The 27,013-nt window shown below is 47.1% G+C and overlaps 1 protein-coding gene across 2 annotated transcripts in view; it reads left to right on the top strand.

Annotated features, from left to right (window-relative positions):
- Positions 1-8,336: 8,336 nt before the first annotated feature.
- The window catches only part of HPCA (hippocalcin), a 44,399-nt gene continuing 25,722 nt past the window's right edge, over positions 8,337-27,013 (top strand). The window contains exon 1 of one of the 2 annotated variants that reach the window (XM_073615344.1): positions 8,337-8,673. The gene's annotated coding sequence lies outside the window, so the exon portion shown is untranslated. The remainder of the gene's footprint in view (positions 8,674-27,013) is intronic. The other variant, XM_073615343.1, reaches the window with a different exon arrangement.

Below are 27,013 nucleotides of genomic sequence, written 5' to 3'. Positions count from 1 at the left end.
AGGCTGCATTGGTGAGGCTGAGCTGATGGTCACTGATGAGGCTGCATTGATGGGCTCTGGTGAGGCTGAGCTAATGGGCACTGATCAGGCTGCATTGATGGGCAGTGAGAAGGCTGCATTGATGGGTACTGGTGAGGCTGCATTGATGGGCTCTGGTGAGGGTGAGCTGATGGGCACTGATCAGGCTGCATTTATGGGAACTGATCAGGCTGCATTGATGGGCACTGGTGAGGCTGAGCTGATAGACACGGATCAGGCTGCATTGATGGGCACTGGTGAGGGTGAGCTGATGGGCACTGATCAGGCTGCATTGATGGGAACTGATCATACTGCATTGATGGGCACTTTTTGAGGCTGCATTGATGGGCACTGGTGAGACTGAGCTGATGGACACTAATCAGGCTGCGTTGATGGGCACAGGTAAGGCTGCACTGATGAGCACTGATGAGGCTGCATTGATGGGCACATATAAGGCTGAGCTAATGGGAACTGATCAGGCTGCATTGATGGGCACAGGTAAGGCTGCAATGATGGGTACTGATCAGGCTACATTAATGGGCAAAGGTAAGGCTGAGCTGATGGGCACTGATCAGGCTGCATTGATGGGCACAGGTAAGGTTGAGCTGATGGGCACTGATCAGTCTGCATTGATGGGCCCAGGTAAGGCTGCACTGATGAGCACTGATGAGGCTGCATTGATGAGCACATATAAGGCTGAGCTAATGGGAACTGATCAGGCTGCATTGATGGGCACAGGTAAGGCTGCATTGATGGGCACAGGTAAGGCTGCAATGATGAGTACTGATCAGGCTACATTAACGGGCAAAGGTAAGGCTGAGCTGATGAGCACTGATCAGGCTGCATTGATGGGCCCAGGTAAGGCTGCGCTGATGGGCACTGATGAGGCTGCATTGATGGGCAATGGTGAGGCTGCATTGATGGGCTCTGGTGAGGCTGAGCTGATGAGCACTGATCAGGCGGCATTGATGGGCATAGGCAAGGCTGAGCTGATGGGCGCTGATCAGGCTGCATTGATGGGCACTAGTGAGGCTGCATTGGTGAGGCTGAGCTGATGGTCACTGATGAGGCTGCATTGATGGGCTCTGGTGAGGCTGAGCTAATGGGCACTGATCAGGCTGCATTGATGGGCACTGAGAAGGCTGCATTGATGGGTACTGGTGAGGCTGCATTGATGGGCTCTGGTGAGGGTGAGCTGATGGGCACTGATCAGGCTGCATTTATGGGAACTGATAAGGCTGCATTGATAGGCACTGGTGAGGCTACATTGATGGGCACTGGTGAGGCTAAGCTGATAGACACGGATCAGGCTGCATTGATGGGCACTGGTGAGGGTGAGCTGATGGGAACTGATCATACTGCATTGATGGGCACTGGTGAGGCTGCATTGATGGGCACTGGTAAGACTGAGCTGATGGACACTAATCAGGCTGCGTTGATGGGCACAGGTAAGGCTGCACTGATGAGCACTGATGAGGCTGCATTGATGGGCACATATAAGGCTGAGCTAATGGGAACTGATCAGGCTGCATTGATGGGCACAGGTAAGGCTGCAATGATGGGTACTGATCAGGCTACATTAATGGGCAAAGGTAAGGCTGAGCTGATGGGCACTGATCAGGCTGCATTGATGGTCACATGTAAGGCTGAGCTGATGGGCACTGATCAGGCTGCATTGATGGGCCCAGGTAAGGCTGTATTGATGGGCTCCGGTGAGGCTGAGCTGATGAGCACTGATCAGGCTGCATTGATGGGCATAGGTAAGGCTAAACTGATGGGCGCTGATCAGGCTGCATTGATGGGCACTGGTGAGGCTGCATTGATGGGCATTGGTGAGGCTGAGCTGATGGTCACTGATGAGGCTGCATTGATGGGCTCAGGTGAGGCTGAGCTAATGGGCACTGATCAGGCTGCATTGATGGGCACTGAGAAGGCTGCATTGATGGGTACTGGTGAGGTTGCATTGATGGGTACTGGTGAGGCTGCATTGATGGGCATTGGTGAGGCAAAGCTGATGGGCACTGATGAGGCTGCATTGATGGGCTCTGGTGAGGGTGAGCTGATGGGCCCTGATCAGGCTGCATTGATGGGAACTGATCAGGCTGCATTGATGGGCACTGGTGAGGCTGCATTGATGGGCACTGGTGAGGCTGAGCTGATAGACACAGATCAGGCTGCATTGATGGGCACTGATGAGGCTGCATTGATGGGCACAGATAAGGCTGAGCTGATGGGCACTGATCAGGCTGCATTTATGGGCATAGGTAAGGCTGCAATGATGGGTACTGATCAGGCTACATTGATGGGCAAAGGTAAGGCTGAGCTGATGGGCACTGATCAGGCTGCATTGTTGGGCTCTAGTGAGGCTGAGCTGACGGGCACTGATCAGGCTGCATTGATGGGCCCAGGTAAGGCTGAGCTGATGGGCCGTGATCAGGCTGCATTGATGGGAACTGATCAGGCTGCATTGATGGGCACTGATGAAGCTGCACTGATGGGCACTGGTGAGGCTGCATTGATGGGCCCTGGTGAGGCTGAGCTGATAGACACGGATCAGGCTGCATTGATGGGCACTGATGAGGCTGAGCTGATGGGCACTGATCAGGCTGCATTGATGGGCCCAGGTAAGGCTGCATTGATGGGCTCTGGTGAGGCTGAGCTGATGAGCACTGATCAGGCTGCATTGATGGGCATAGGTAAGGCTAAACTGATGGGCGCTGATCAGGCTACATTGATGGGCACTGGTGAGGCTGCATCGATGGGCACTGGTGAGGCTGCATTGATGGGCACTGGTGAGGCTGAGCTGATAGACACGGATCAGGCTGCATTGATGGGCACTGATGAGGCTGCATTGATGGGCACAGATAAGGCTGAGCTGATGGGCACTGATCAGGCTGCATTTATGGGCACAGGTAAGGCTGCAATGATGGGTACTGATCAGGCTACATTGATGGGCAAAGGTAAGGCTGAGCTGATGTGCACTGATCAGGCTGCATTGATGGGCTCTAGTGAGGTTGAGCTGACGGGCACTGATCAGGCTGCATTGATGGGCCCAGGTAAGGCTGAGCTGATGGGCCGTGATCAGGCTGCATTGATGGGAACTGATCAGGCTGCATTGATGGGCACTGATGAAGCTGCACTGATGGGCACTGGTGCGGCTGCATTGATGGGCACTGATGAGGCTGAGCTGATGGGCACTGATCAGGCTGCATTGATGGGCCCAGGTAAGGCTGCATTGATGGGCTCTGGTGAGGCTGAGCTGATGAGCACTGATCAGGCTGCATTGATGGGCATAGGTAAGGCTAAACTGATGGGCGCTGATCAGGCTGCATTGATAGGCACTGGTGAGGCTGCATTGATGGGCATTGGTGAGGCTGAGCTGATGGTCACTGATGAGGCTGCATTGATGGGCTCTGGTGAGGCTGAGCTGATGGGCACTGGTGAGGCTGCATTGATGGGCACTGGTGAGGCTGCATTGATGGGCATAGGTAAGGCTAAACTGATGGGCGCTGATCAGGCTGCATTGATGGGCATAGGTAAGGCTAAACTGATGGGCGCTGATCAGGCTGCATTGATGGGCACTGGTGAGGCTGCATTGATGGGCATTGGTGAGGCTGAGCTGATGGTCACTGATGAGGCTGCATTGATGGGCTCTGGTGAGGCTGAGCTGATGGGCACTGGTGAGGCTGTATTGATGGGCACTGGTGAGGCTGCATTGATGGGTACTGGTGAGGCTGCATTGATGGGCATTGGTGAGGCTAAGCTCATGGACAATGATGAGGCTGCATTGATGGGCTCTGGTGAGGCTGAGCTGGTGGGAACTGATGAGGCTGCATTGATGTGCATTGGTGAGCCAGGCAGCAACCAGCAAGTAAGCCTACCCCCCCCCCCATGATGCTGGGCTTGGGCTGGATTTACTTTAAAATGTGGGAGGGCTTATCAAATTTACATTTAGGCTGAAGCCCCTGGTCTTTTTCCCACCTAGCAACACCCCTGGGGGAAAATGTGAAGATTAGTGCTCACATTTTTTTGGAGGGGGTTTTTGAGGACATAATGCTCATACATTTCGAGGGAACATCTTCACCCTGGACACTAGTTGACCTTGTTCTGGCACTGCATATGGTATAATTGGACCATTCAGCTCAGGGGGGTGCGCCCTTTGGACTGTTTGCCTTGGACGCTGAAGGACCTTGTCCCGGCACTGCATATAGTATGAACGGACCCTTTAGCTCATGGGGGGTGCCCTTTGGACTGTTCACCTTGGACGCTGAAGGACCTTGTTCCGGCACTGCATAAAGTATGAACGGACCCTTTAGCTCATGGAGGGGTGCCCTTTGGACTGTTCACCTTGGACGTTGAAGGACCTTGTCCCGGCACTGCATATGGTATGATTGGACCCTTCAGCTCATGGAGGGGTGCACCATTTGGACTGTTCACCTTGGACGCTGAAGGACCTTGTCCCAGCACTGCATATGGTATGATTGGACCCTTCAGCTCATAGGGGGGTGGGGGGTGTGCCCTTTGGACTGTTCGCCTTGGACGCTGAAGGACCTTGTCCCAGCACTTGTCTTTTTCCCACCTAGCAACACCCCTGGGAGAAAGTGTGAAGATTAGTGCTCACATTTTTTGGAGGGGGTTTTTGCTGACATAATGCTCATAGATTTCCAGGAAGCATCTTCACCCTGGACACTAGTTGACCTTGTTCTGGCACTGCATATGGTATCATTTGACCATTCAGCTCATGGGGGGTACGCCCTTTGGACTGTTTGCCTTGGATGCTGAAGGACCTTGTCCCGGCACTGCATATAGTATGAATGGACCCTTTAGCTCATGGGGGGGTGCCCTTTGGACTGTTCACCTTGGACGCTGAAGGACCTTGTCCCGGCACTTGTCTTTTTCCCACCTAGCAACACCCCTGGGGAAAAGTGTGAAGATTAGTGCTCACATTTTTTTGGAGGGGATTTTTGCTGACATAATGCTCATACATTTCGAGGAAGCATCTTCACCCTGGACACTAGTTGACCTTGTTCTGGCACTGCATATGGTATAATTGGACCATTCAGCTCATGGGGGGTGCGCCCTTTGGACTGTTCACCTTGGACGCTGAAGGACCTTGTCCCGGCACTGCATATGGTATGATTAGACCCTTCAGCTCATGGAGGGGTGCGTCCTTTGGACTGTTCGCCTTGGATGCTGAAGGACCTTGTCCCAGCACTGCATATGGTATGATTGGACCCTTCAGCTCATAGGGGGGGGGGGTGGGGCGGGGGTGAGCCCTTTGGACTGTTCGCCTTGGACGCTGAAGGACCTTGTCCCGGCACTGCATATAGTATGAACGGACCCTTTAGCTCATGGGGGGTGCCCTTTGGACTGTTCACCTTGGACGCTGAAGGACCTTGTCCCGGCACTGCATAAAGTATGAACTGACCCTTTAGCTCATGGAGGGGTGCCCTTTGGACTGTTCACCTTGGACGTTGAAGAACCTTGTCCCAGCACTGCATATGGTATGATTGGACCCTTCAGCTCATGGAGGGGTGCACCATTTGGACTGTTCACCTTGGACGCTGAAGGACCTTGTCCCAGCACTGCATATGGTATGATTGGACCCTTCAGCTCATAGGGGGGTGGGGGGTGTGCCCTTTGGACTGTTCGCCTTGGACGCTGAAGGACCTTGTCCCGGCACTTGTCTTTTTCCCACCTAGCAACACCCCTGGGAGAAAGTGTGAAGATTAGTGCTCACATTTTTTTGGAGGGGGTTTTTGCTGACATAATGCTCATAGATTTCCAGGAAGCATCTTCACCCTGGACACTAGTTGACCTTGTTCTGGCACTGCATATGGTATAATTGGACCATTCAGCTCATGGGGGGGTACGCCCTTTGGACTGTTTGCCTTGGATGCTGAAGGACCTTGTCCCGGCACTGCATATAGTATGAATGGACCCTTTAGCTCATGGGGGGGTGCCCTTTGGACTGTTCACCTTGGACGCTGAAGGACCTTGTCCCGGCACTGCATATGGTATGATTGGACCCTTCAGCTCATGGAGGGGTGCGCCCTTTGGACTGATCGCCTTGGACGCTGAAGGACTAATTCCTGGAACTGCACATGGTATGATTGGAACCTTTAGCTCCTGGGGGGGGTGTGCCCTTTGAACTATTCACCTTGGACGCTTAAGGACCTTGTCTAGGCACTGCATATGGTATGGTTGGACCCTTCTGCTCATGGGGGGGTGGTGGTGCGCCCTTTGGGCTGTTCTCCTTGGACACTGAAGGACCTTGTCCCGGCACTGCATATGGTATGATTGTACCCGTCAGCTCATGGGGGGAGTGCGCCCTTTGGGCTGTTCTCCTTGGACACTGAAGGACCTTGTCCCGGCACAGCATATGGTATGATTGGACCCTTCAGCTCATGGAGGGGTGCGCCCTTTGGACTGTTCACCTTGGATGCTGAAGGACCTTGTCCCAGCACTGCATATGGTATGATTGGACCCTTCAGCTCATGGGGGGGTGGGGGGGCGCCCTTTGGACTGTTCGCCTTGGACGCTGAAGGACCTTGTCCCGGCACTTGTCTTTTTCCCACCTAGCAACACCCCTGGGGGAAAGTGTGAAGATTAGTGCTCACATTTTTTTGGAGGGGGTTTTTGCTGACATAATGCTCATACATTTCGAGGAAGCATCTTCACCCTGGACACTAGTTGACCTTGTTCTGGCACTGCATATGGTATAATTGGACCATTCGGCTCATGGGGGGTGCGCCCTTTGGACTGTTCACCTTGGACGCTGAAGGACCTTGTCCCGGCACTGCATATGGTATGATTAGACCCTTCAGCTCATGGAGGGGTGCGTCCTTTGGACTGTTCGCCTTGGATGCTGAAGGACCTTGTCCCAGCACTGCATATGGTATGATTGGACCCTTCAGCTCATAGGGGGGGTGGTGGGGCGGGGGTGAGCCCTTTGGACTGTTTGCCTTGGACGCTGAAGGACCTTGTCCCGGCACTGCATATGGTATGATTGGACCCTTCGGCTCATGGGGGGGTGCGCCCTTAGGACTGTTCGCCTTGGACGCTGAAGGACCTTGTCCCTAGCACTGCATATAGTATTAAGGGACCCTTCAGCTCATTGGGGGGGGTGCGCCCTTTGGACTGTTCAGCTTGTACGCTAAAGGACCTTGTCCCGGCACTGCATATGGTATGATTGGACCCTTCAGCTCATGGGAGGGTGGGGTGCACCCTTTAGACTGTTCGCCTCGGACACTGAAGGACCTTGTCACGGCACTACATATGGTATGGTTGGACCCTTCAGCTCATGGCGGGCGCACCTTTTGGACTGTTCGCCTTGGACGCTGAAGGACCTTGTCCAGGCACTGCATATGGTATGATTGGACCCTTCAACTCATGGGGGGGGTGTGCCCTTTGGACTTTTCACCTTGGACGCTGTAGGACCTTGTACCAGCACTGCACATGGTATGATTGGACCCTTCAGCTCATGGTGAGGGATGCACCCCTTGGACGCTGAAGGACTAATTCCTGGAACTGCACATGGTATGATTGGAACCTTTAGCTCCTGGGGGGGGGTGTGCCCTTTGAACTATTCACCTTGGATGCTTAAGGACCTTGTCTAGGCACTGCATATGGTATGGTTGGACCCTTCTGCTCATGGGGGGGTGGTGGTGCGCCCTTTGGGCTGTTCTCCTTGGACACTGAAGGACCTTGTCCCGGCACTGCATATGGTATGATTGTACCCGTCAGCTCATGGGGGGAGTGCACCCTTTGGGTTGTTCTCCTTGGACACTGAAGGACCTTGTCCCGGCACAGCATATGGTATGACTGGACCCGTCAGCTCATGGGGGGAGTGCGCCCTTTGGACTCTTCGCCTTGGACACTGAAGGACCTTGACCCGGCCATCTGCTTGTAAGAAGTCAATGTTGTATTTCGGAGCTCCCCGCAGGAATTGGATAATATCATATTAACCTAGATTGGAGACATCAGACATTATCCATGAATATTTGTAAATCATGTAGGACATCCATACATTGATCTGACACAGGACAATGTGGAATAAATAGAACCGGCAATGATGTGCCATGAAAAGTGCTGGGAGTACATATTTATTATGTGTGCACAGGACTGGGTGCCCTCCATGTGTACATCTGTGTTCTATATATGACAGGAACATACACGCATCATTCTTCTCTTCCAGCCTAAAGACTCATTCAGTTTGTGCTGAGCAGCCGACTGATCCATTCCTCACGACAGGGGGGTGAAATGTTTCCTTCCCCGTGCCGTGTGATGGCATGATGCCGGAGATTGTAGATCTCCCCCTCCTATGGTAAAATAAATGAGGTGGGGGAAGTCGGGAGGTGCAGTGGGCGTCCTGGGAGGATTCCCCTGATATTAGTGTGTAGGCTGACAGTAGGGATCCCCCCGCCATCTGCACAGTGCCGAGTCCCGGCCAGTCTGTAAGCTGTACAATCCGCTCAACTGCTCCAGGGAAGAGATCTACACGGAGAGATAACGGGGCTGCGATCGGGACCGGCTGAGCGGGGGACGGGCACTCAGTGACAGCTCGGGATCACAGGCAGACCATTGTGTGTGTGCGACCATTGGAAGATCACACCTTGATCCGAGCACAGGACACAGCGATCAGGTAATCCAGAGGTAGGCATTTATCTGTCTGCTTCCTTATGACTAATCCACGGGGAATAGATCACAGCACTTCTGTACGATCATTATCACCATCGTCATCAATGTGTGTGTGTAGGGATCTGATGATGGATCCGAGCACACTGTATACAGGTGAGGGCTGTCCAAGCCTCTCCCCAGCACCTGTCTGATCAGATCACTGAGTAGAGGAAAAGCCAGCCTTCAACTCACCTGGGGCTCTGCATGACAAGGGTGTACTCCATTCTCCATCCCCTACCCCTGGGATCATCCTGCATGCACATCTTATATAACATGAATTATGTAATATATAAATAAATAATATCTCATATCTCCATATGCAATAGGAAAAAACAAAAAAGGATTGCAATTTTTTTGGTGATATGCCAAGCCATGTACACGTCACCATTGAACCATGGATGCGTAAACGATATATGTCAATAGGCTTTTTTTGATTGCATGTAGTACATTAGCAAAGGGAAGATCAAAAATTATTTGGAGAGGGGGTGACGTAGATTTTTTTTTTTTTGAAGGTAAGGGTTAATTGGTGAAATCTAGTGTTCAACCCTAACCAAGAATGAGTCATGACTGTCAGGTCTCCCCCACCCCCCAGGATCCCCCTTTTTCCCGAAAGGGTCACATCTGCTGAGTTTGGTGTCCAGAGATAGTCTGCACATGCCAGCTGTGCTGAACAGCTGTACCAGACCTTGGGATAATCCGAGATCAGCCAGCCGGTAATGAGTTCTCCATCACACACAGGGAGGAGGTGACATGCCTGTGTTCAACACACCAGTATCTCAGGAGCAGGGGCTCATGCCCTATATCATGACCAATGCCACCCTATATGTGACATCCCGCGGTTTAGAGATTCAGTTTCCATGCATAATATTTGGGAAGCTTGGCTTCTGTGTATATTTTGATGACTCTACTTCTTTTTTAACATGGAACTGTAAGAAACACTCCATAGTTATAATCTTGATGAGTCCTCTACTTCCTTTTTAACATGGAACTATAAGAAACCCTCCATAGTCATAATCCTGATGAGCCCTCTACTTCCTTTTTAACATGGAACTATAAGAAACCCTCCATAGTCATAATCTTGATGAGTCCTCTACTTTCTTTTTAACATGGAACTGTAAGAAACCCTCCATAGTCATAATCCTGATGAGCCCTCTACTTCCTTTTTAACATGGAACTATAAGAAACCCTCCATAGTCATAATCCTGATGAGCCCTCTACTTCCTTTTTAACATTGAACTGTAAGAAACACTCCATTAGTCATTGTCCTAGATCTGCATTTTTGATCACCAACAATGGTTAATTGAATGAAAGTTTCCAAACCACTTTCCCCAAAATGCTTATATCTCTAAAGGTTGGTTAGGGCTTTTTCCCATTGGGGCTCCAGGTTTTCTTGTGTTATGTGACATGTAATTGCCCTATATTGGTTTAGAAAGAAAACTCGATTTAAGTATGTTTTGTTAACTAAAAAATGTCCCTTCTATTACACTCAGCCTCCTCCAAATACCTTTTTTTTTTGCTGCTGTGTCTTGTTAGAGGGTAACTACATTCATTCTCCATGGTCCCACTGTATGTATGAACGTAGCCACCCCCTCCTCCTTGTTTGATCCTCAATTGATGGACTATGGGATTTGTAGTGTGCATAGAGCAAGTAAGCACAAATGATCACAACTAACATGCACCGCTTGTTCCAAAAAAACAAAAGTTAAGGAAAAAAAAAAAAGAGTTTCAGGAGCTCAAAGAGGCAGAAAAACACAGTAACGCTCAATGCACAGTGGTTTAAAATCACTGCTTCTACAGGAGTTTTGTATTTTTCCTGTAGAAGCAGCTCACATTATGACGTTAAGAGGCATATTTTGAGCTCAACATTTAGAGGCAGAACAAAAACCCTTCTGGTTTGCGTTTCTGATTGGAGCTTTCTAGCATAAAAAATGCGAAACTCTCCTAAACTACAAAAAATGCTCTATATGAGTGGGTTTTTTTGCCAGGGGAACTGGCGTTTTTTTTAAGCCCAATGTGCATGGATCCAAAGAATTGATTTAATAAAACATAGATTACAGAGCCATTAAGAATGGGTTTGTATGGATTATTTTTGAAGAGTAGGGATATAATTTAATGTCAATGTAATGGATTATTACTATAATAATTTCCTACTTCTAAGACTTGATTTAGAAATGACTTTCAGCATTACATATTATACAGAGATTGTAGGGTAGCTGGGAGTGTTCATTTGACTTGACTTAATGTCTTTCCTATGGGTAGGTGCTTTTACATAGGACCAAACTCAAATTGAATGATGCAAGAATCTGAATATTCATAATTGTATGATAGACCTATAGTTGCTACCTTAAGGCCATGTCACATTGGGTGGTAAGGGTGCTTTTTACACATCACCAGCAGCAAGACCAGTTGAGATCAGCAACATCAGATCTCAGAAGCCTCCCAGCTCCAGGAGTTATCCTCAAAGTAAAGCCTCATACACACAATAGGACTTTGTACAAACGTTCCCGTGGATTGTTGTACCAAAAGTTTGTATTGCATATATACGGCATACATACGGCAGAGCTTTTTCAGCCAACTTTCACCAAATCACGTGGTTTTTCAGCTCTTTACCACCACCCTTTGGTCAACTTCTGTATTGTCTGATATTGTGTCAATCTCGACGCTTTTATCGGCGAGATTGACACCTTGCGAGTCGGGTTCACACTGGTGCGGGGATCTGCCTTGGATCCCCGCCAATGCCAGGCACTGTGTTTGGTATGAATCATGAGGGGGAACTCCATGCCAAATTTTAAACAAAAAACCGGCATGGGTTCCCCTCCAGGGGCATACCAGACCCTTATCCGAGTACGCAGCCCGGCCGGTCAGGAAAGGGGGTGGGGACAAGCGAGCGCCCCCCCCCTCCTGGGCCGTAACAGGCCGCATGCCCTCAACATGGGGGGGTGGGTGCTTTGGGGGAGGGGGGGCCCTGCGGCCCCCCCTCCCCCAAAGCACCTTGTCCCCATGTTGATGAGGACAAGGGCCTCTCCCCGACAACCCTGGCCATTGGTTGTCGGGGTCTGTGGGCGGGGGGCTTATCGGAATCTGGGAGCCCCCTTTAATAAGGGGGCCCCCAGATCCCGGCCCCCCACCCTATGTGAATGAGTATGGGGTACATCGTACCCCTACCCATTCACCTAGGGGAAAAAAGTGTCAATAAAAAAACACACTACACAGTTTTTTAAAGTAATTAATTAGGCAGCTTCGGGGGTCTTATTCCAACTTCGGGGGTCTTCTTCCGACTTCGGGGGGTCTCTCCGGCCTCTTCTCTTGATGTCCGGTTCTTCTCCGCTCTCTCCGGCCTTTTCTCCTGGTGTCTGGTTTTCTCTCCTGGTGTCCGGTTCTTTTGCCGGGCTCCTCCGCTATCTTCTGCTCTTTTGCAGCTCTCTTTCTAGCGGTGGCCCGGTCTTCTTCATCGTCTTCTTCCTTCTTCTCTTCTTCCGATGTTGACACGACGCTCTCTCCCGCTGTAATGCTGTGTGAGCGCCTCACGATGACTTATATAGGCATGGGGCGTGGTCACCAGGTGATGTCATCCTGTGATGATGCTCCCTTATGACATCACAGTCCCAGCATGCCCCGGTCACCCGGTGACCACGCCCCATGCCTATATAAGTCATTGCGAGGCGCTCAGACAGCATTACAGTGGGAGAGAGCGTCGTGTTAACATCGGAAGAAGAGAAGAAGGAAGAATAAGACGACGACGAAGAAGACCGGGCCACCGCTAGCAAGAGAGCAGCAAAATGGTAGAAGATAGCGGAGGAGCCCGGCAGAAGAACCGCACACCAACAGAAGAGGCCGGAGAGAGCGGAGAAGAGGCCGGAGAGACCCCCGAAGTCGGAAGAAGATCCCCGAAGTTGGAAGAAGACCCACGGAGCTGCCTAATAAATTACTTTAAGAAACTGTGTAGTGTGCTTTTTTATTGACACTTTTTTCCCTAGGTGAATGGGTAGGGGTACGATGTAACCCATACTCATTCACATAGGGTGGGGGCCTGGATCTGGGGGCCCCCTTATTAAAGGGGGCTCCTGGATTCTGATAAGCTCCTCGCCCGCAGACCCCGACAACCAACGGCCAGGGTTGTCGGGAGGAGGCCCTTGTCCTCATCAACATGGGGACAAGGTGCTTTGGGGGAGGGGGGCAGCAGGCCCCCCCTCCCCCAAAGCACCCACCCCCCATGTTGAGGGCATGCGGCCTGGTACGGATCGGGCTCGCTCGTCCCCACCCCCTTTCCTGATCGGCCGGGCTGCGTGCTCAGATAAGGGTCTGGTATGGATTTTGGGGGGACCCCCCACGCTGTTTTTTCGGCCTACGGGGTTCCCCTTAAAATCCATACCAGACCTAAGGGTCTGGTATGCTCCCAGAGGGGAATTCCCTCTCGCGCTCGCTGCGATAGGAAAATGTGTTTTTCCTATTGCAGCCAGCGCAAGATGTACAGTACCCTCCGATGGAGCGTACACACAGTCGGATGTTGCTCCAAAACAGCTAATTTGCATGTTTGTTGTTAAAAAGTCCGATCGTGTGTACGGGCCTTTAGAAAACACATTTTTCTTTCATAACAATACCTACATAGTTATAGTAATTTCAGACAAAATATTTAAATTTACACACAATCCCAAATGTAACTGGCCCTCTTTAAAGATACATTAGGTCACAAATATGTACAAATATGTACAAGGAACACAACTTGCTTTCACAGACTTTGGTGTTTTATTTAGACATTTTGGTTTTTTTTTTTTCTTTCCAACCGACAGTCGAAAAACATTTTGTAGTAGGTATTTACTATACCCAGATGGATTTTCCTACCCCTCTGGTTATTGGGGGTGGGGGGGGGGGGGTCATAGAGCTTCATCATACAGATGACATCATCACCCAGCCCACTATCTACCCTGCTCTGATCCCTCACTACTCCCAACTCAATATCTTTCTATATGCACTACATATGGCCACTTTGCATGGCTTCACTTCCTTATTCCCCCACCGAGGATGGCGGCGGCAGCAGCCGAGAGCCGAAGGACGGATCGGCTTCAGCTGCCGACATCGCGGGCTCCCTGGACAGGTGAGTGTCCATATATTAAAAGTCAGCAGCTGCAGTATTTGTAGCTGCTGGCTTTTAATACTTTTTTTTTTCAGCGGACCTCCGCTTTAAGCTTTGTCCAAAAAAAACTGGAAGCCGATTGGTTTCAATACAGAACTGCACCAGATTTTGCACTCTCCAGTTTTAGTAAACCAACCCCACAGGCTGCTGAAGATGTTAGTATAATGGCTGTGCTATTCTACGGACCTGATGGCTTCTTTGTAGAGCTTACAGCCCTAGAGCACTGGTGGATTTATTTCCTGCTAACACTTAACAACATTTTAACAGGACACCATATTGACCACTAAGTGTAATGGTGACCATACACACTTCTATTTTATTATTCCATTGATATGCAATTTGATTAAAACTATTAAATCAGCAAACAGTTGAATAGACATACATTCCTTTCAAATCAAGTTAGACTAAATTAAAAGTGGATTCAATCAAACTGTGTCCAAAGCAAGGGCAGGAAATGATCGATTGTGCTGCTTTGATCTGCATCACTGGGATGCTCCGTTCATGAATTTGGTTGAATTTTGCTCAATCGGATCATGAGACTGCACGGTAACAATAAAAGATGTGATGGATAACTTACAATTGTATCTTTTTAATAGACGTTCAAAATCCACATCCTCGTGTGCGACATATCGATTGAATGGCTTATCCACTATAGATCGGTTATTCCCAGGGCTCTTTTTATCAGAAAATAGGTGCAGGAGTCGGCCTTCGTTTCTGCCCCCTACTTATCTCTGAACGCTGTCCCTTGGTTCTACCTCCTACCTACCTGCCAGTGCCGCCCCTTTTAGAGAATACAGAACCAAGTCTAACTTTGTGCTGCTAAGTGATTCACACAGCATTTGTTCAACAAGCATGACAACAAGAAAGACAAGAAAGCAACAATAGACCCCACCCCAGCAACAGTAGACCACCCAGAAACAATAGAGCCCGTCCCAGCAACAATAGATCCCCCTATGCAACATTAGCTTGCACCCCCCGCGTGCAACAATGTCCCCCTGCAACAAAATACCACCTCAGCTACAATAGACCCCCAGCAGCAACAACAGATCTCCTAGCAGCCAGCAACAATAGACCCTTCCCTCAACAGTAGATCTCTCCCAGTAACAATTTCCCACCCACCGGCAACAATAGACCCCCCCCCCATGCACAAATAGATCCCCACCAGCATCAATAGAACCTCCAGCTGGAGGTGCAGGAATGGCATTCCCCCCACGTTCCTGCTGAAAAAAAGCCCTGATTATTCTTAACAGCTAAATGTCTGTGTTTCTTTAGTGGACATTATTATTTTACTACAAATAGTTTTGTTTTATAGAGCAGTGGTGTGTTCAAAAAAATAGGTGTTAGATTCTGTAGCTATTGCTACATTCCTTGTTCTTTTATTTAAAACATTTCACAAATTACTGATCATGATAATGTATCATGAGTTGTAGAGATAATAATTTTTAGCAGGGGGTCAGTGAAACCTAGAAAATGAATTTAAGATTTCCTCTGGGGGTTAAAAAGTAGAGATGAGCTTGGGCATCCTCAAAACTCATTTCTATCTGCATAGGCTAACAAACTACACCGCTTCAGGTCAGACTGCCTCAATCCAAGCCCCACTGTCCATCAAGAAAGTGTCGGTCCCATTCGCAGCTGCAGAATCATAGGAAAGGAGAGTGGATGATCGCACACTGCCTGGTTCACACCCATGCAGGTTGCAGTTTGCATATTCCAGGTGCATTTTGCGTTTTTCAATACACGTTTTTGATCCATTGAAGTCTATGGAACCAAAAAAACACAACCTGCTGGCTCCTGGCCCTTTCCATAAAACCCATAGGAAACCATGTTAAATGGACTGTAGTGTGTTTCTGCAAAACTGAAAACCCACTAAAAAAATGCGTAGGTTTGAACAAGGCCCAAATGGGAAATCTAGCAATTGTATTGAAAGGATCCAAAGATAAAAACATCACTGGACGCTCGCTGGACAGGTAAGTGCCCTTATAAAAGTCAGCAGCTACAGTGTTTGTAGTTGCTGACTTTTTTTTTTTTTTTTTTATAAATGGCCAGACCTCCGTTTTAAGGCTTCATTCACACCTATGCATTTTTAGTGCTTTTTGCATTTTGCAGATTTGCACAGCAGTCCATGTAACATGGCTTTTTATGGAACACGTTCTGTAGTGCAAATCTGCAAAACGCAAAAAGCACTAAAAATGCATAGGTGTGAATCAGGCCTAAAAGAAGAGTTTCAGCCTGGGTGAATTCAGCCCCCCTAAGGCTCGATTCACACCTATGCATGTTGCTTTTGAGCGTTTTTGGAGGTTTTTTTTTCATGCTTGCCGCGTTTTTGAGCCGCGTTTTTGCCGCGTTTTAGCGGCGTTTTTGCCGCGTTTTTGCCGCGATTTGCGTTTTTTTTTTTTTTTTTTTTTTTCATTTTTTTTTTACAGTCTTACAAAAAAATTACAAAAAAAAAAAAAAAAAAAAAAAAAAAACGGCAAAAACGCACCAAAAACGCACCAAAAACGCATCAAAAACGCTGCAAAAAAGGTGCACTTGCGTTTTTGATGCTTGTCCATTGAAAACCATTACATGCAAAACGCTGCATTTTGCATGAGAAAAAGTCCCCGACCCTTTCCAAAAACGCGGAGATACAAAAAAGCATTGATGTGAACATGTTCCATAGGAACCCATGTTAAAAAATTCCCGTGCATTTCTGCAAAATGCAAAATGCATCAAAAAACGCGCTAGTGTGAATGGGGCCTAAGGCTCCATTCACACTAGCGCCGTTTTTTGATGCATTTTGCATTTTGCAGAAATGCATGGGAATTTTTTAACATGGGTTCCTATGGAACATGTTCACATCAATGCCTTTTTGTACCTCTGCATTTTTGGAAAGGGTCAGGGACTTTTTTTCATGCAAAATGCAGCGTTTTGCATGTAATACAATTCAATGGACCAGCATCAAAAACGCAAGTGCACCGTTTTTGCAGCGTTTTTACAGCATTTTTGCAGAGTTTTTGGTGGGTTGTTTTTTTTTTTTTCTTAATTCTTTTTTTTTTTTAAACTGTAAAAAAAAAGAAAAAAAAAAGCACTAAAAATGCTTAGGTGTGAATCCAGCCTAAAAGTAAAAGTCAGCAGCTACAAATATTGTAGCTGCTGACTTTTAATATTAGGACACTTACTTGTCCAGGCATCCCGTGTTGTCCTCACCAGAGCCGATTCTTCTATCAGCTTTCAGGGGCTGGCGCCACCATCTTGACACACTAGCCGGTTTCCTACTGCACATGCGAGAAGTGCGCTGTGCTTTGTAAATGGTCCACAGTCTTCTGGGACCTGTGAAGAGTCCCTGAAGGCTGTGGGGGAAGGAGCGGGGGCCGAACTTCTGGCTCAATTTGCCACAGCAAATTGAGCTGGAAGTGGGAGAAGGTACTTATCAAAATCGGGTACCTGCCCCCCCCCCCCCCCAAAAGGTTAAATTTGTGGCAGTGGAGGGGGGAGGCAGACAGGCGGAGGCTTGTGTGCCTCCCCCTTTAAGCTCCGCTTAAAGCCAGCCATAGATGGTTCGAATCTTGAACGATTGATCAACTTGGATAAAACCAGCCTGCTGGAGTGTTCTCCCAGTGGGGACGGCCTCCCCCGTCCCCTGTGTGTGTGTGTTGATGGGGGAATCAAGCAAATTTCTTCCCTGCAACCCGTGGTTGTAGGAACAAAATTTGCTCCATTTATGGCTGGCTTTATTCATAACAAATTAGCCCATTGAGTGTGAAACCTTGAGCACCCTGAGCGTAAAATGGGTCAACGTTTGCTCTTGTCTTTGTGGGCTGTGATATTTTTATCTTTGGATCCTTTCAATAAAATTAATGGATTTCCAATTCAGCAGTGTGCGATTATCCACTCTCCTGTCATTTCTATCTGAACTCAAAGCTCGCCCTCCTCCTTTTTTTACTCCAATGAGCTGCAGGCTGTGTTCCCACATCACAGCTCACGTAAACAAAGATGCAGCCTGCAGGCATGACATGGCGTTCGGTTAGAGATAAGGTCAGAGGATGTCCAACCTCACCTCTTACTAGAATGGTTGAGAAAGGCTGTCTTGGGCTCGATTCACATCTATGCATGTTGCTTTTGAGCGTTTCTGCAGTGGTTTTTGCTGTGTTTTCTGCGTTTTTGTAACCACGTTTTTACCGTGATTTGCATTTTGCGATTTTGTGTGTTTTTTTTTTAATTTACTGTATATAGCTGGTTGCTAAGGAGCAGGTCGGGAAGCTGGCTGCCGCGTCCTTAACAACCGATGAGTCATCAGCTGTCAGCAGGCTTCCCCGCTGACAGCTGAATGTATGAAAAAGAAATTGCCGGCTAAAACAATTTTTACAAAAGAATCGTTGTTGGTCCCCCCCCCAGTTCATACCAGGCCCTTTGGTCTGGTATGGGTTTGGAGAGAACACTCCATGCCAAATATTTTTTTTAAAAATGGCATGGGGTCCCCCCAAAAATCCATACCAGACCTTTATCCGAGCATGCAGCCTGGCAGGAAAGGGAAGGAACAAGTGAGCGCCCCCCCTCGTGAACCATACCAGACCACATGCCCTCAACATGAGGGGAAGGGGATGGGTGCTTTGGGGCAGGGGGGCCTCTTCCTGACAAACCCGGACGTTGGTTGGCGGGGTCTGCAGGGGCTTCCAGATTATTGGAATATGGAAGCCCCTTTAACAAGGGGGGCCCCCAGATACCGCCCCCCCCATGTGAATGGGTATCGGGTACATCATACCTCTACCCATTCACCAAAAAAGCAGTGAAATGTAAAAAAAAACAAGAGCCGGTTTTTGACAAATCCTTTATTTAAAAAAATAGCTCTGTCTTCTCCCCGAGCCATCTCTCCCGCCGCCATCTCTCCCGCCGCCATCTCTCCCGCCGCCATCTTCTCCCGGAGCGGTCTTCTCCCGCGACGCTATCATCTTCCACACCGTCGGTTACCTACTAAAAACAAAAAAGTCCGCTCTTGTCCTAATGCTGTCTTCCTCCATTGTGACGTCCCCCGCTGTCTGACATCTCTTATGTAGCCATCCGATGACATCACCGGAGAGCCCGCCCCCCCTGTGACAGCGGCGGGAGAAGTTGGCTCGGGCAGTAGACAGAGCTATATTTTTAATAAAGGACTTGTCAAAAACCGCCTCTTGTTTTTTTTTTTGCATTTCACTGCTTTTTTGGTGAATGGGTAGGGGTACGACAACATCGGGGCAAGGTGCTTTGGGGTGGGGGGAGCGCAAAGCTCCCCCTACCCCAAAGCACACCACCCCCCCCCCATGCTGAGGGCATGTGGTCTGGTACGGTTCAGGAGGGGGGGGGGGGGCGCTCGCTCGTCCCCTTCCTTTCCTGACCTGCCAGCCTGCATGCTCAGATAAGGGTCTGGTATGGATTTGAGGGGGACCCCACGCCTATTTTAAAAAAAAATTCACACCAGACCGAAGGGCGTGGTATGGACTGGGGGGGACCCCCATGCCGTTTTGTGAATGGTTTTTTTTAGCACTTGCAGAGTGCAACTGCACTTTGCAAAGTACACAGTCTATTTGCCCTTAGTAAATCAACCCCAGTGTCTTAGTGTGTCTGCACTCTGACCTTTGGACAGCAGCATTGGCAATCTGGGAAGAGGGTAGTGTTAGATGGACTAGCAGAGTTATATGGACTTGACTAAGACATTTAAGCCCAGGTTCACACTGAGCTGCAGGAATGAAGTCTTGCGATTTCTGCTGAACTCACACAATTTCACATGTCAGTCCCGATTTCGGCCGCAATTTCAGAGACATATGTGCAGAAACTACTTTTTGAAATCAGTGCAGCACCGCAGATGCGGCGTCACACCGATTAGGATGGTGCCATTGACAGCAATTGACGCCGATTTGACATGTAATTTTACATGTCAGATTGCTCCAGTGTGAACCAGGTCTAAAGCTCAACTCCAGCTAGCACTTTATAAGCAGTTAGGCTCGGTTCACACTTGTGCGATACGGGAGCCCTGCGAATCCACTGCGGGTTCCCGCATCGCACCCGACTCGCACGACAGTTCACACTGCCATATGCGAACTGCGGGGAGTGAATACATTGTTAATGACACCCCATTTCAGCTTGCATATGCGAACTGAAAGTTCAGACATGAATCGGTTCGCATAGGTGTGAACACCCATGCAATCCGATTCTGGTGCGGACCAAAAAATAGTCCTGTGTGAATGCGATACAATTTCAGCCATACTATCTGTATGGCTGAAATCGCATTGCATGGACATTACATGTGATTTGTACTGCGGTGCGAATCACATGTGATCTCGCACCACGCAGCAGTGTTAACCGGCCCTTACAGCTTCAGTTTTTTCCTTTTTGGGATAAAGGTTTTTCTTAAAAGAATAAAGGGTAATCATTGTAACTGATTATAACTGTAACTGGTACTTTTGCTGGACAGCTTAGTCTGGTAAAGGAAAAATAAGGCTTACTGATCGAATCAGCAGGTGAAAATGAAGGAAAATAAAATTTAATGCAGCCACCACATTTAAAAATTGGTAAGCTGCAATATATTGGGCTTTTGGGGGTTTAACACTGCTTTAAAGGTATTGTAAAGGCAGAAGGTGTTTTTTATCTTAATGCATACTATGCATTAAGATAAAAAGCTTTCTGTTTGCAGCAGCCTCCCCTAACACTTAGCTGAGGTCCCTCTGTCCAGTGATGTCCAAGAGTGTCTCAGCCATCCCAGATTCTTCTTCCTGATTGGCTGAGACACAGCAGCGGCACCATTGGCTCCTACTGCTGTCAATCAAATTCAGCTAGCCAATCAGGGAAGAGATGGGGCATGGCCGGGTCGGGGCTCCATGCCTGAATGGACACAGGGAGCTGTGACTCAGCTCAGGTGCCCCCATAGGAAGCTGCTTGTCGTGGGGGCACTGAACAAGAGGGACGGGCCAGGAGCACAAAAGAGGGACCCCGAGATGAGGAGGATCCAGGCTGCTTTGTGCAAATTCACTGCAACAGAGCAGGTAAGTATAACGGATTTATTATTTTTGTTTTTTAAATGAGACTTTACAATCACTTTAAGGCTTCATATACATCTGCACATTCATGGAACGCACAAAAAACAACCATTGCACTTGTGCCATTCATTGTTAATGGCACCCCAAACGCAGTCAGCAGACCACATGTTTTCGCATGTGTCAAAATGCGCAAAGCTCAACACCCAAAAAAGATGCAGAAGCTTCTTTGTCACATGTGGAATGGGCTACCCTATGCATGTCGCTAAAAAAAACGCACGTTTATGCAACGCTAAGATGTGAACGTTGTCTAAGGTTGGTCATATATGGTTCATGGTTGAATAAAAAAAAAAACTGAACCGATTCCCCCCATTCACACATTTGAGGTGGATGGGGGAATCCTCCCTGCTGTATCATTGTTTTCTGACAGTAGGAAGATGGGTCGAGTCCCCCTGCTGTCAGAATACACACAGTTGTGCTCATAAGTTTACATACCCTGGCAGAATTTATGATTTCTTGGCCATTTTTAAGAGAATATGAATTATAACACAAAAACATGTCTTTCGCTCATGGTTAGTGTTTGTCTGAAGCCACGTATTATCAATCAACTGTGTTTACTCTTTTTAAATCATAATGGCAACAGAAACTACCCAAATGACCCTGATCAAAAGTTTACATACCCTGGTGATTTTGGCCTGATAACATGCACACAAGTTGACACAAAGGGGTTTGAATGGCTATTAAAGGTAACCATCCTCACCTGTGATCTGTTTGCTTGCAATTAGTGTGTGTGTATAAAAGATCAATGAGTTTCTGGACTCCTGACAGACCATTGCATCTTTCATCCAGTGCTGCACTGATGTTTCTGGATTCTGAGTCAGCAAAAGAATTGTCAAAGGATCTGCAGGAAAAGGTAGTTGAACTGTATAAAACAGGAAAGGGATACAAAAAGATATCCAAGGAATTGAGAATCCCAATCAGTAGTGTTCAAACTCTAATCAAGAAGTGGAAAATGAGGGGTTCTGTTGAAACCAAACCACGGTCAGGTAGACCAACTAAAATTTCAGCCACAACTGCCAGGAAAATTGTTCAGGATGCAAAGAAAAACCCACAAATAACTTCAGGTGCAATACAGGACTCTCTGAAAACATGTGGTGTGGCTGTTTCAAGATGCATAATAAGGAGGCACTTGAAGAAAGATGTATCCCGCCTATAATACGGCAAACAGCACAGAGACAAGCCTCAAACCTTCTGGCACAAAGTCATTTGAAGTGATGAGGCCAAAATTGAGCTTTTTGGCCACAACCATAAACGCTACATTTGGAGAGGAGTCAACAAGGCCTATGATGAAAGATACATCATTCCTACTGTGAAACACGGAGGTGGATCGCTGATGTTTTGGGGGATATGTGAGCTACAAAGGCACAGGAAATATGGTCAAAATTCATGGCAAGATGAATGTAGTATGTTTATCAAAAAATACTGGAGGAACCTTTTGCATTCAGCAGCCAGGAAAGCTGCGCATGGGACGTACTTGGATATTCCAACATGACAATGATCCAAAACACCATGCCAAGTCGACCTGTCATTGGCTACAGCAGAATAAAGTGAAGGTTCTGGAGTGGCCATCTCAGACTCCTGACCTCAATATCATTGAGCCACTCTGAGGAGATCTCAAACGTGCAGTTCATGCAAGACAGCCCAATAATTTACAGGAACTGGAGGCTTTTTGCCAAGAGGAATGGGCAGCTTTACCATCTGAGAAGATAAAGAGCCTCATCCACAAATACCACAAAAGACTTTAAGCTGTCATTGATGTTAAAGGGGCAATACATTGCCATTATGATTTAAAAAGAGTAAACACAGTTGATTGATAATAAATGGCTTCAGTCAAACACTAACCATGAGTGAAAGAAAAGTTTTTGTGTTATCATTCATATTCGCTGAAAAATGGCCAAGAAATCATAAATTCTGCCAGGGCATGTAAACGTATGAGCACAACTGTAGATCAGTGCTGCAGCCATTGACTGCATGTGCTGATTGAATGGCTAAAATCAGAAAGGGCAGTCGAACCGAAGTTGATCGGTAGATCGACCTCTGTATAACTGCGGTGGTCCCTTTCACGCAGGCGGAACATTTGTCCATTTTTCATCCATTGGTTGACTGATGAAAAACAGACAGCAGTGCATGTCTAAGGACAAATGGATATAAAAGGATGATCATTTGTTTACATCTGTATCTGTTAAGATCTGTTTTTTAAAAACAGATCATAGCTCTGTTTTGGCTGTTAATTTGGAATAAAATTGAGTCTTGTTTTTTTTTTCTTTTTCCAATAAGCAGCTAATAGAAGAAAAGTAATATGGGTAACTGATAAATGCTTCATCACACAATGTAGTATGAATATACTCCATGGGATAATGAAGAGAAATCTAGTTAAAAATCATTTGTGGAAGAGATGCCTTTTCTACCCCCTCCCCTGTAATTACAGCTTAGAACAATGCACACATTATCCACTAGGTGCTGTTTTGCGCATAATGCATTCAATTACTACAATTAACATTTGCTGAGCCTGTAGGGGATTACAGAGAAATGCTACGTTTTTTTTTTTTTTTTCTCCTTTTTTAGATGTGCAGGTTAGTCGGTGTGTTTTATGTTTGTGTGTTTATCTAAAACGCTAATTGATGTCGCCTAATATTTTTTTACATCTCTGACAGCACAGCAATTAACATGTTTTTACAATCTGCAGTTAACTTTCCATTTCTGCAGCCTAATGAGTATAGTTTGTCACGTAGCTTATTATAGCTTTATGTGCTGCTGCTTTACATCAAAGACTGATCCCACTCTATTGGCATGATAGTCTGATTCTGTGTGGAATAAACATGATCATCTCAACCGATGTTCCATGAGAATCAGGGTCTGGATTGACGGCTTGGTAATTATTGTCCAGTCCTCCAGTGCAACGTTTCTCAACTCCAGTCCTTAAGTACCCCCAACAAGTCATGTTTTCAGGCTTTCCATTATTTTCCACAGATGATTTTATCAGTTTCACTACTACAGTCGTTTCATTTGAGGGAAATCCTGAAAACATGACCTGTTGGGGGTACTTCAGTGGACACAGTGATGCCTAGTCTTTATTCAACTGATATCCCTACCTTTTTTTTTTTTTTTGGTGGGGGGAGGGAATGGGAGGACTCTCACTGACAGTTTGCTGGTATGATTGAACCTGAACTACGGTGGTTTCTGAACTGGAGTATTTTGCCCTGTACACAATATCGGACTTTCCAACGGAAAATGTGCGATCGGAGCTTGTTGTCAGAAATTCCGACCGTGTGTGGGCTCCATTGGACTTTTTCCATCGGAATTTCCGACACACAAAGTTTGAGAGCTGGCTCTAAAATTTTCCGACGACAAAATCCGTTCGCGTAAATTCTGATCGTGTGTAGACAATTCTGACACACAAAGTGCCACACATGCTCGGAATCAAGCAGAAGAGCAGCAGTGGCTATTGAACTTCATTTTTCTCGGCTTGTCGTACATGTCGTACGTCACTGCGTTCTTTATGTTCGGAATTTCCGACCAACTTTGTGTGACCGTGTGTATGCAAGACAAGTTTGAGCCAACATCCGTCGGAAAAAATGCATGGATTTTGTTGTCGGAATGTGCGATCGTGTGTACAGGGCATTTAAGTCTAAAGCTGCTAAAAAATAGATTTTGGAAAAGCATTTGATGTCTGTAGCATCTGGATAGCGGCTGATTTATTTATCTTGGTTTCCCTTTTATATCTGATGCATTGCGAAAAAAAACCTTTTAAGCTCCATGAACACTAAAAAAAATGCTAGTTCCCTTGGCAGAAAAAAATGCTCATAAAGAGTGTTTTTGTACTTAGTTTAGGAGAATTTAGCATTTTTTCTGCCAGAAAGCTCCAATCAGTAACGCAAATCAGATGTTTTTTTTTTTTTTCTGCCTCTAAGGCCTTATGCACACTGGACGTTATAAAAACGCCATTAGTTTGCAGTGAGTTTTTCAACGTTTTTCAACATTTTTTGCAATACCATCTTTTAGCGTTAGTGCTTTTAAGCGTTTTTTTTTTTCAGTGGGATGAAAAACGCTAAACACTGGTGAGCCACGTTTTTGAGCGTTTATCTGCATTTTATGACGTTGGATCGTCTTTACAGCTGAAAAACTCCTCTCAGAACCCACTAGTCTTGGGTGTTTTTTACAACCAAAAAATGCCCCAGCCGCAAACAGTTAATAACAGCCTATGTGTGCATGGACACATAGGATAACATGCTGGGGAGTTTATTGACTGTAGAAAAAAAATGTCTGAAGCCAAAAACGGCAGCTGTAAAAACGTCCAAAAATGTCCAGTGTGCATGAGCCCTAAACGTTGAGCTAAAATTTGCCTGTAATTGTTCGCATGGACACACAGGATAAAATTGAGCTGCTTCTACACGCAGAACACAAAGCTCCTGTAGCAGCAGCAATTCTTAAGCCAGTGTGCATGGAACATTAACACCCCTTTCACACTGGGGCGTTAGCGGTAAATCTGCACTAGTTTTAACGGCGCTTTACCACTGTTATAGTGGCGCTTTGGCGCTGCTAGCGGGGCGCTTTTAACCCCCCAGAAGGGGTTGAAAAGGATTTAAAAGCACCCGCTTAGCGCTGCTTTCAAAACGCTTTTACGGCGCTTTGAAAGTGGCGCCCATTCATTTCAATGGGCAGGAGCGGTGGAGGAGTATACACTGCTCCCACACCGCCCCAAAGAAGCTGCTTACAGGACTTTTTTTCTGTCCTGCAAGCGCACCATTCCAGTGTGAAAGCACTCGGGCATTCTATGCATTAAGATTTAAAAGCCTTCTGTGTGTAGCAGCGGCTCCCTCAGCCCCCCTAACACTTACCTGAGATCCCTCTCTGGCCAGCGATATCCATTAGTGTCTCAGCCTTCAGAGACTCTACCTCCTGATTGGCTGAGACACAGCAGCGGTGCCATTAGTTCCTGCTGCTGTCAAGCAAAGTCAGCTAGCCAATTGGTGGAGAGAGGGGGCAGGGCAAGGTCAGGTCTCCGCGTCATAAATGGACACAGGGAGCTGTGCCTCGGCTCGGGTGCCCCCATAGAAAGCTGCTTGCTATGGGGGCACTGAACAGGAGGGGGGGCCAGGAGCACAGGAGAGGGACCCGAGAAGAGGAGGATCCGGGCTGCTCTGTGCAAATCCACTGCAACAGAGCAGGTAAGTATAACATGTTTGTTATTTTTATAGGGAAAAAAACAAGACTTTACAATTGCTTTAAAGTGTATTTCCATATTTGCAGACAATTTTAAAGTAGCACTAAATATCCTTCTCCAAATATAATCCATATACATCCACTACTTAATGGCCTTGTAATTTATTTTTATGATAAATGTAAAGTGGGGACGCTAATGAGTAATATTCTGAAGTGTGTGTACCTAAATTTAAATATAATGGTAAAGCCTAGTACTCACGGGCCAAATGTCGGGCAGCTTCTGCCAATTCAATAGAAACCGGGGCGACATTCAGCCCGTGTGTACTGCAGCTGGTCCAACAGAAGCCTGCCGTTTGGCCGGCTTCTGTCGAAGGGGCATGACCAAATAAGGTCTGCCAACCAGCTCACGATCAGCGCTGACTGGAGTGCTCTGGTGGGGGGGGGGGCATCCCCCTGTTGGAGCACAATAGCACAGAAGGGGAGATTGCTGTACTAACAATGTATTGTTAGTACAGCGCTTTAGACCTGAGCTGTCAGTTTTTTTTTGTTGGTTTTTTTTGTTCAGCACGCTGGGTTGAACAAAAAAAAACCTAGTATTGTGTACTATGTTTTAGTCACGTAAAAAAACATCAATAGTTAAAAATGTTGATAAAAAGTGCAATAAAGTGTCAATAAATAATTCTGTGCGACCATAAATATATGCAATACAGTGCCAATAAACAATTCTGTGCAACAATAAATATATGAATCAGTCCATAACAAGTAAACAGTCTCTTCATGCGAACTTACAGATGGTGTTAATTTCGTCGACCAAATTAACACTATTTTAGTCGATTAAAACAAAAACAATTCAAAAGACTAAAACAAATTCAAAATTTGACATCAAAATTAACACTGCACTACTACATAAGAATAATGGAAGTTTACAGTTTTTTTTTTTTTTTTAAATATTTTAAAGTTGCAGATCTGTTTG

The sequence above is a fragment of the Aquarana catesbeiana genome, linkage group LG02, assembly GCF_042186555.1.
Source record: "Aquarana catesbeiana isolate 2022-GZ linkage group LG02, ASM4218655v1, whole genome shotgun sequence".
Classification (NCBI taxonomy): domain Eukaryota; kingdom Metazoa; phylum Chordata; class Amphibia; order Anura; family Ranidae; genus Aquarana; species Aquarana catesbeiana.
This window is presented reverse-complemented; position numbering and strand designations above follow the sequence as displayed.